Source organism: Eleutherodactylus coqui, chromosome 1 (genome assembly GCF_035609145.1).
Source record: "Eleutherodactylus coqui strain aEleCoq1 chromosome 1, aEleCoq1.hap1, whole genome shotgun sequence".
Taxonomy (NCBI): Eukaryota; Metazoa; Chordata; class Amphibia; order Anura; family Eleutherodactylidae; genus Eleutherodactylus; species Eleutherodactylus coqui.
The window spans coordinates 476,289,235-476,299,267 of record NC_089837.1 but is presented as its reverse complement, the minus strand read 5'-3'; positions in this window follow the sequence as shown (position 1 = coordinate 476,299,267).

The window sequence follows — 10,033 nt, the reverse complement described above, 5'->3', positions numbered from 1 at the left end:
ATCAGTTTGTCCGCCAGGGTCCTGTGGTATAGCATCACTCTCGAACCCCTTTCCTCTTCGGGTATGTGGAAAGGTTCTCCTTATACCGTGGGTCGAGCAGTGTGTACACCCAGTAATCCGTAGTGGCCAGAATGCGTGTAACGCGAGGGTCACGAGAAAGGCATCCTAACATGAAGTCAGCCATGTGTGCCAGGGTACCTGTACGCAACACATGGCTGTCCTCATTAGGAAGATCACTTTCAGGATTCTCCTCCTCCTCCTCCTCAGACCATACACGCTGAAAGGATGACAGGCAAGCAGCATGGGTACCCTCAGCAGTGGGCCAAGCTGTCTCTTCCCCCTCCTCCTCATCCTGCTCATGCCCCTCCTCCTCCTCCTCAACGCGCTGAGATATAGACAGGAGGGTGCTCTGACTATCCAGCGACATACTGTCCTCCCCCGCCTCTGTTTCCGAGCGCAAAGCGTCTGCCTTTATGCTTTGCAGGGAACTTCTCAAGAGGCATAGCAGAGGAATGGTGACGCTAATGATTGCAGCATCGCCGCTCACCATCTGGGTAGACTCCTCAAAGTTTCCAAGGACCTGGCAGATGTCTGCCAACCAGGCCCACTCTTCTGTAAAGAATTGAGGAGGCTGACTCCCACTGCGCCGCCCATGTTGGAGTTGGTATTCCACTATAGCTCTACGCTGCTAATAGAGCCTGGCCAACATGTGGAGCGTAGAGTTCCACCGTGTGGGCACGTCGCACAGCAGTCGGTGCACTGGCAGATGAAACCGATGTTGCAGGGTGCGCAGGGTGGCAGCGTCCATGTGGGACTTGCGGAAATGTGCGCAGAGCCGGCGCACCTTTCCGAGCAGGTCTGACAAGCGTGGGTAGCTTTTCAGAAAGCGCTGAACCACCAAATTAAAGACGTGGGCCAGGCATGGCACGTGCGTGAGGCTGCCGAACTGCAGAGCCTCCACCAGGTTACGGCCGTTGTCACACACGACCATGCCCGGTTGGAGGCGCAGCGGCGCAAGCCAGCAGTCGGTCTGCTCTGTCAGACCCTGCAGCAGTTCGTGGGCCGTGTGCCTCTTCTCTCCTAAGCTGAGTAGTTTCAGTACGGCCTGCTGACGCTTGCCCACGGCTGTGCTGCCACGCCGCGCGACACCGACTGCTGGCGACGTGCTGCTGATGACACATCTTGATTGCGAGACAGGGGTTGCGTAGGAGGGGGAGGAGGAGGGTGGTTTAGTGGAGGAAGCATACACTGCCGCAGATACCACCACCGAGCTGGGGCCCGCAATTCTGGGGGTGGGTAGGACGTGAGCGGTCTCAGGCTCTGACTTTGTCCCAGCCTCCACTAAATTCACCCAATGTGCCGTCAGGGAGATATAGTGGCCCTGCCCACCTGTGCTTGGCCACGTGTCCGTTGTTAAGTGGACCTTGGCAGTAACCGCGTTGGTGAGGGCGCGTACAATGTTGCGGGAGACGTGGTCGTGCAGGGCTGGGACGGCACATCGGGAAAAGTTGTGGCGACTGGGAACGGAGTAGCGTGGGGCCACCGCCGCCATCATACCTTTGAAAGCCTCCGTTTCCACAACCCTATACGGCAGCATCTCCAGGCTGATAAATTTGGCTATGTGCACGTTTAACGCTTGAGCGTGCGTGGCGGCGTACTTGCCCTTGCGCTCCAACACTTGCGCTAGCGACGGCTGGACGGTGCGCTGAGAGACATTGGTGGATGGGGCCGAGCACAGCGGAGGTGAGGGTGTGGGTGCAGGCCAGATGACGGTAGTGCCTGTGTCCTGAGAGGGGGGTTGGATCTCAGTGGCAGGTTGGGGCACAGGGGGAGAGGCAGCGGTGCAAACCGGAGGCGGTGAACGGCCTTCGTCCCACCTTGTGGGGTGCTTGGCCATCATATGTCTGCGCATGCTGGTGGTGGTGAGGCTGGTGGTGGTGGCTCCCCGGCTGATCTTGGCGCGACAAAGGTTGCACACCACTGTTCGTCGGTCGTCTGAACTCTCAGTGAAAAACTGCCATACCTTTGAGCACCTCGGCCTCTGCAGGGTGGCATGGCGCGAGGGGGCGCTTTGGGAAACAGTTGGTGGATTATTCGGTCTGGCCCTGCCTCTACCCCTGGCCACCGCACTGCCTCTTCCAACCTGTCCTGCTGCTGCACTTGCCTTCCCCTCTGAAGACCTGTCCTCAGTAGGCGTAGCAAACCAGGTGGGGTCAGTCACCTCATCGTCCTGCTGCTCTTCCTTCGAATCCTCTGTGCGCTCCTCCCTCGTACTTACTCCAATTAGTACTACCTGAGTGATAGACAACTGTGTCTCATCGTCATCGTCCTCCTCACCCACTGAAAGCTCTTGAGACAGTTGCCGGAAATCCCCAGCCTCATCCCCCGGACCCCGGGAACTTTCCAAAGGTTGGGCATCGGTCGCGACAAACTCCTCCAGTGGGAGAGGATTCTGAACCATTGCTGCCCATTCTGGGCAGGGGCCCGGGAACAGTTCCTGGGAGTCTGCCTGCTCCTCAGAATGTGAGGATTCAGAGTTGCAGCAGTGGACGGCGTAGAACTCTGGGTGGTCGATAGATTGCTGGATGCACTTTCTGCCATCCACGACAGGACCTGCTCACACTGCTCATTTTCTAATAAAGGTCTACCGTGTGGACCCATTAATTGTGAGATGAATGTGGGGACGCCAGAAACGTGCCTCTCTCCTAATCCCGCAGCAGTCGGCTGCGATACACCTGGATCAGGAGCTCGGCCTGTGCCCACACCCTGACTTGGGCCTCTGTGTCCTCGCCCGCGTGCACGTCCTCTAGGCCTACCCCTATCCCTCAGCATGCTGTATTACCAGTAGTGCAGAAACAGAACGCTGTAATTAAATGTGCCGCTTATTGGCCTGTGGTTGGAGGCTGACTTCCCTTACGGAACGCACAGCAGAGCCAGGAAACAATTTTGCGCACGCCTGTAGTGAGACGTAGGTGCGTATGACTGAGCTAGTGGAATTCACAGCGCAGAAGCAGTCAAGTGGCCAAAGGCCAGTAGTAGGCCTTAAGTATTTTGCTTCTATTTTTTTTAAATGCTGAGCTGACACAGCAGACAGATACTGTAGGCAGCATATAATATTATGTATACTGTTTCCCTCTGGCGGGATGACGGCGCTGATGTAACAGAGACAGCAGATCCAGGAAACAATTTTGCGCAAGCCTGCTGTAACGCTTAGCTGCGTATTAATTAGGACTACTACCCCCAGCAGATAGATACTGTAGGCAGCGTATAATATTATGTATACTGTTTCCCTCTGGTGGGATGACGGCGATCATGTAACAGAGACAGCAGATCCAGGAAACAATTTTGCGCAAGCCTGCTGTAAAGCTTAGCTGGGTATTAATTAGGACTACTACCCCCAGCAGATAGATACTGTAGGCAGCGTATAATATTATGTATACTCTTTCCCTCTGGCTGGATGACAGCGCTGATGTAACAGAGACAGCAGATCCAGGAAACAATTTTGCGCAAGCCTGCTGTAACGCTTAGTTGCCTGTTAATTAGGACTACTACCCCCAGCAGACACGCAGTAAACTGAAGACTGTCACAGGCAGCCCATATATAGTATTTTTCCCCAATTTTTTGGAAAAAGCCCACTGCCTATATAGCCTGAATATTTATTTTCCTGCCTCACCAGTACTGGCCCTATACTCTGTACAATGACTGCAGACTGCGGACACAACGCTCTGCACGGCCGATATACAAAAAAAAAATTGTGCAACACTGCTAAAAGCAGCCTCAACAGTACTGCACACGGTCAGATGTGGCCCTAAGAAGGACCGTTGGGGTTCTTGAAGCCTAAAATAACTCCTAACGCTCTCCCTATAGCAGCTCCAGCACCAGCAGCACTTTCCCTGATCTCTGTCAGAATGCATCTGTGGCGAGCCGCGGGAGGGGCCGATTTATATACTCGGGTGACACCTGATCTCACCAGCCACTCACTGCAGGGGGGTGGTATAGGGCTTGAACGTCGTAGGGGGAAGTTGTAATGCCTTCCCTGTCTTTCTATTGGCCAGAAAAGCGCGCTAACGTCTCAGAGATGAAAGTGAAAGTAACTCGAACATCGCGTGGTACTCGCCTCTAGTAACGAGCATCTCGAACAAGCTAATACTTGAACGAGTATCAAGCTCGGACGAGTACGTTCGCTCATCTCTAGTGAGTACCTTTTTTTTTTTTTTTTTTTTTACTATTTTTAAAGGTTTTTCAGGGAAGGGCTTATGAAGCCCTTCCCTGCAAAGCCACTAACAGCTGCCGGGGCTCAGCGGGGACTTCTGCCGTTGTCACCGAATCTGTAGCGCTGCTGAACTATCAGCAGCTGGGGATTTTAAATCCCCGGCTGCTGATAGCTCAGAACTACAGAGCCTGGGACAGCGCTAGAAGTCGCGGCTGAGCTCCGGCAACTGAAGGGAGGTGAGATTTGTTTTTTTTTAATTTTTTGCACTAATTTAAATGGCTTTTCAGGGAAGGGCTTATGAAGCCCTTCCCTGAAAAGCCATTGACAGGATGCCGGCAGCACTGATTGTCATGTGTGACAGCTGCAGTTGAGAACTGAAGAATTCCTTTTGCTGCATCTGCCACCGATGAGGCAGATGTAGCAGCAGGGAATTCTTTTAACTAGCGGGGATGAAGGATACATCTGCCGCATGCGGCAGATGTGTTCTTCATGCCCGCGGGGGTCACAGCAGCGTGGAGAGGTACGTTTTTTTAATTCTTTTTTTGTTTTGCACTAAAATGTTTCTTTTTCAGGGAAGGGCATATATTTTTAAGCCCTTCCCGAAAATTCATCCCGCGCTCGCCGGCAGCCTACTGCTTTCAATGGAGCCGGCTGTATTGCCGGCTCCATTGAATTCAATGGGCTAACATCGTTCTTCTCTGCCACAGCTGTTACAGCTATGGCAGAGAACGATCTTTATGCTGACATAATTTTATTTTTTTATTTTTACACATTTTAGGATGATTTTCAGGTAAGTAAGGGCTTATATTTTTAAGCCCTTCCCGAAAATTCATCCTGCGCTCGCCGGCAGCTCATTGCTTTCAATGGAGCCGGCTGTATTGCTGGCTCCATTGAATTCAATGGGCTAACGTTGTTCTGCTCTGCCACAGCTGTTACAGCTGTGACAGAGGAGAACGATCGTTATGCTGACAGTGCGAGGGGGGGGGGGGCTCACTCTTGCCACTGTTGTGGCTTAATAGTGAGACCTCGGAGCCCGAAATGCAGCCCTGCGTGTTGCTCCTCGCCTGCCCTATCCATTTCTGTGTTTTTTTTACATGACTTTGGTGATTTGCTAAGATTTTCACAAATGAAAACCTTAGTGGAGCACCAGTCATATACAAAAATGCTCGAGTCGCCCATTGACTTCAATGGGGTTCGTTACTCGAAACGAACTCTTGAGCATCACTGAAGGTTCGACTCGAGTAACGAGCACTTGAGCATTTTGGTGCTCGCTCATCTCTATTCTTAACCTATTCACAATTTTCATCTTGTAATCCAATAGCATCTTTGACTTTTCTTTTGCTTTTGACATACTCCAAAAATCCTTTTTTATTGCTTTTGGCCTCTGTTGCAAGCCTCAATTCATCATTGGCTTTTCTGACACTTGCACTACAGTTTCTGCAGACCACATTATATTCTTCTTTAAATATTCCCCCCTTTTTCCATTTGATAAACATATTTTCTTAGTTTTTAACGTGTGCAAGTTCTGTGTTCATCCATTCTGGTCTCTTTAAATGCTTTCTATTCTTCCTTTTTTTAGGGGTTGATAACGATTGTGCTTTGAGAATCTCATTTCACAATATTTCCTAAACTTTTTGGACATTTCTGTCCTTAAGAACATCCAGTTATTGGATTCTTCCTACCCTCTTTCTGAGTTCATTGAAATCTGCCTTTCTGAAATCCTACCTTGAGGTTTGAGTTTTCTCAGGTCTTCCTCCCCTTTTTATCCAAAATTCAAGGATAGCATGATCACTGCCTCCTAAGGTCCCAGCTACCCTAACTTCTTCAACCATTTCCTCCCTGTTGGTAAGAATTAGGCCCAAGATAGCAGATCCCCTTGTTTTCTCTTCGACCTTTTGGAAGATAAAGTTGTCAGCAAGAGCGGATAAGAATCGTTGGATCCATTACTTTTACCCGAGAGAGATTCCCAACAAATGTCTGGATAGTTAAAATCTTCCATAATCACTATGTCATGCTTTTTTAAGAGCTTGGCCATCTGATGAAGAAAGAGTTCATCCATATCTTCTGTTTGTCCAGGTGGCCTATAGTAAATGCCTACAATGGTGTCCTTTCTGTAGTTCTCTCCTTGTATTCTTACCCAAACAGTTTCTACAGAACTCCCATGCTCTGAAGCTTGAATCTCTGTGGAGTTTAATGTTTTCCTAACATACAATGTAACACCTCCATCACATTTTTTTGGTCTATTTCTTATAAATAAGTTGGATCCTTCAAGCCTTGTATTCCAATCTCTTAAGAAAAAGGAGAGGAAGTTATGGAGGGCGCCAAACACTTTTCAAAAAAGTAGTGGGTGACTTATATTAACTCACCTGGTGCTAGACATGACACCCTGGGGTGAGCATGTCAGCACCTAGTATACTTGATGCTTGAGAAAGACGTCTAGAACGTCGAAACGCGTCGCATTGTTACTTTTTATGTTGCAAGTATATTTATTTATTATACTTATTTTATATAAGGCTTTTGACCTTAATTTGTTATGTTTAAATAAATGTCCTTAATATGAATCATCACTGACCGCTGTAATTCGTTGGAAAGAAAAAAAGAACCGGTCTTTGTTTTTCGTGTAAAGTAGCGCAGGAACACCATTTTTTCTGTTTGTTCTACCAATCTCTTAAGAAAGAAATCTGTCTTATCAGGAAGCTGGTGTGATCTCTTGCTACAAATGGCTAGAAGACGCTAATCACAAGTCTCCTAAAAGTTGCTACCATAGTCTTCTACAGGACTGTGAATGCTGAAAGAAAGGTTAAGACTAACTTGGTTACTGCTTACTGCTGTGGATTTAAAAGACATTTCATTTCTTCCATTTACTGGAGTTGCAGCCATTTATGTTATGTGGACATGTGTGAATAAACTAACACGAACGAAATCTTGCTGTTTGCCTGGTATTTAACACCTGAAGAGCTACAATATACACACGGAGGTCAGTTAGATTCTCTTCAGTGTATACACATGGAGGACAGTTATATTTTCCCCAACATATACACAAACAGGTCAATTAGATTCTCCTCAGTATACAAAAAATTTCCCTAGGCTTTATGGTTTCTGAGAAAATAACTATCTCCTATATCGTAGATTTTCCAAGTTTTTCATGCTTAGAATTGCATATTTAAGTTGCGACCCATTTAATTTTCCTATTTAGGGCGTAAAAACTGGTCGTAGTACAGATGAGCGTTATTAGTTACATTACATAGGGGTCACTTACTTTTGCACTTAGAATTGAATAATCAAGTTACAACCCATTTACCTTTCTTATTTAGGGTGTAGTTGTACCAAATTTCACATTGTTCGGTACAGATATATGTTATTAGTTAGATTACATATGGGGTCACCATTTACTAACTTTCAAGCTTAGAATTGAATAATCAAATTGTGACACCTTTACTTTTACTTTTCCTATTTAGGATGTAAAGAATGGTCGTGCTAAATTTCAGGTTTGTACGACATCAGGAAGTTAGAGAATTTATATATATATATAAGTTAGCATTCTCAAACACTATGCCTGCTTTGATTAACCTGTGATGCTCACATGGACAGCACTAGCCCACAAAAGAAGGTGTAGTGTCTTAGACTATCAATGCATACTAATATACAGTATGCATCAGGTAGTCAGAGAGGTGGTGTGGTCATTGTTGTTTGTCCAGGATCCGAGGGTCTGGAGCTCACCATATGTGTGCTTCTGGGTTAATGTCTCACATGTCTTGCGGGCAGAAAGTACAATGACTTATACTGATACACACACAAAAATGTTTTCTTCATAGCGCCATTATGTTGATGAAGTGATGAAACTAAACCATTGATTTTAATGGTTTAGTTTTGACTAGCGGGATTCTTGCACATTAATAGTATGCACATGAAGAGATAGGGCAGGACCTATCTTAGAGGTTTTTTTTTCATTTGTACGCAATAGCGCAGACTTTGAATAGTCAAAAAAAAGTATATCAATGGTTCATGTGCAAATACGCTCCGTAGGGCCGAGCATATTTGTGCATGCACCCATGTGTTTAAGCCCCCAGGCTAACTTCACATAAGCAAGTGCGATAGGGGGCTTGACAAAGTCCACTGCGTCGGACGAAACGTTGCATGTCTCACAACGTATGGAGTTTTAAACTAATAAAGAGGACATCTGGAATTTTATTCTACTGATGACTACCTGATGATTCTTTGAAGATTCCTATAAGGTGCTGCTTACATACGTTTGTTTGTCTACTGGTTAATGGACCCTTAAAGTCTGGATCCTACGGTGAAAGTGCATCCTTTAAGTTTATTTTCTTCTCCCCCACTGCTGTGGTTGCTTGGTGTGCTGCTGAGACTCCCTCTATGTTGGATACTGCGATGGGGGGGCTGTCAATCCCGTGCCAAAATCGTGCTCCCCACCATTTGTCTTCAATGACAAATCCAGGTTTTTTGGGGTACTTACGCTGGCCGTGTTTGTGTCTGGAGACTCAGGTTTGAGTGCCTCAATTCTACCTTTGCTGTGCATCGGTACACTGCCTCCACTACTAGTGTGATGGTCTGAGGGGGTGATCACATACGATAGTTGGTCACCCCTAGTGGTGGAACGAGGAACAATGACAGCTCAGCGATATGTTCCAGTCATTCTGCAGCCACATGTGTTGCCTCTCATGCCAGGGCTTCAAAGAGGCATTTTCGAGCAGCATAATGCTCGGGAACACACAAGGGTGTCACGGGTATCAACAACATTACCACACTTCCGAAGCCTGCTCAGTCACCAGATTTATCCCCAATAGAACATGTACTGGACCATCTGGCATGCCAACTTCGACAGACTACAAGTTTGCAAGACCTGCAGGCTCAGTTACAGCAAATGTGGAGTGATATGCCACAGGATACCATACAGAATGTGTATGTCTCCTTGCCCGCCCATATCATATCTTGTATCCAAGTTAAAGGTGGTACAAGGGGGTACTAAAGCCTACATTCCTGATTGAATCACATCTTGTAACCAAGCTAGAGGCAGTACTACTGGGTACCAATGCAGCGTCCGAGGAGCAGGCCCTCGGCTGAGAAGACAGCGAGGTAGAGATGTTAACCTTGTCATGGGGCTTTACCATCTCCTCCCTAAGGGTAGCTTAGGACCAAACCTCATTACTGCTGGGATAATAGGGGTAATAACCATTGTTACCTGAAGTCCAATTTGTCACTTATGATGCCAACTTTCCATCCTCTGCGGTGGATCTTTGGAGATGTAAATTCAAGAGAAATAAAGTAGTCCACACACAAAGTATACTTTTCTAAACAGGAACCGAGAACGCTCAGTTCTGCTCATTAACTGAACATGTATCAATGTTAACAATCCAACAGTTCTTACAATAGTGACATAGGAAGGATTCACGGGGTATTTGAATCTCTACAGTCTTAGTTATCTGTAGGCGTTTAACTCTCCCGGTAAAGCTCCTACACTCACACTTCTCACTGGTTAGTGGTTCCTTCCTCTCTCTTCAGACTTATGCAGTCTCCACTCGTTCCTCTCAGTCCAGATACACTCACTTTTTTGGAGATGGCAACTAGGCATAGGCCCAGGCGGGAACAACGGATCACCTCTTAGACTCTTCTACGCTTCTTCTCTTCTCTGTAGTGGCTGTTTACTCTCTAGTCCTCAGACGGACTCCTTCTCTCAACTCCTCTCAACTGCTAGACTAGATTGACTTACATTGCATTCCTGCATTCTGCAAACACATATCTAGCACCATCACATGACCACAAATGACACACAAAACGATACATTTTCCAGACAGGTCAGGA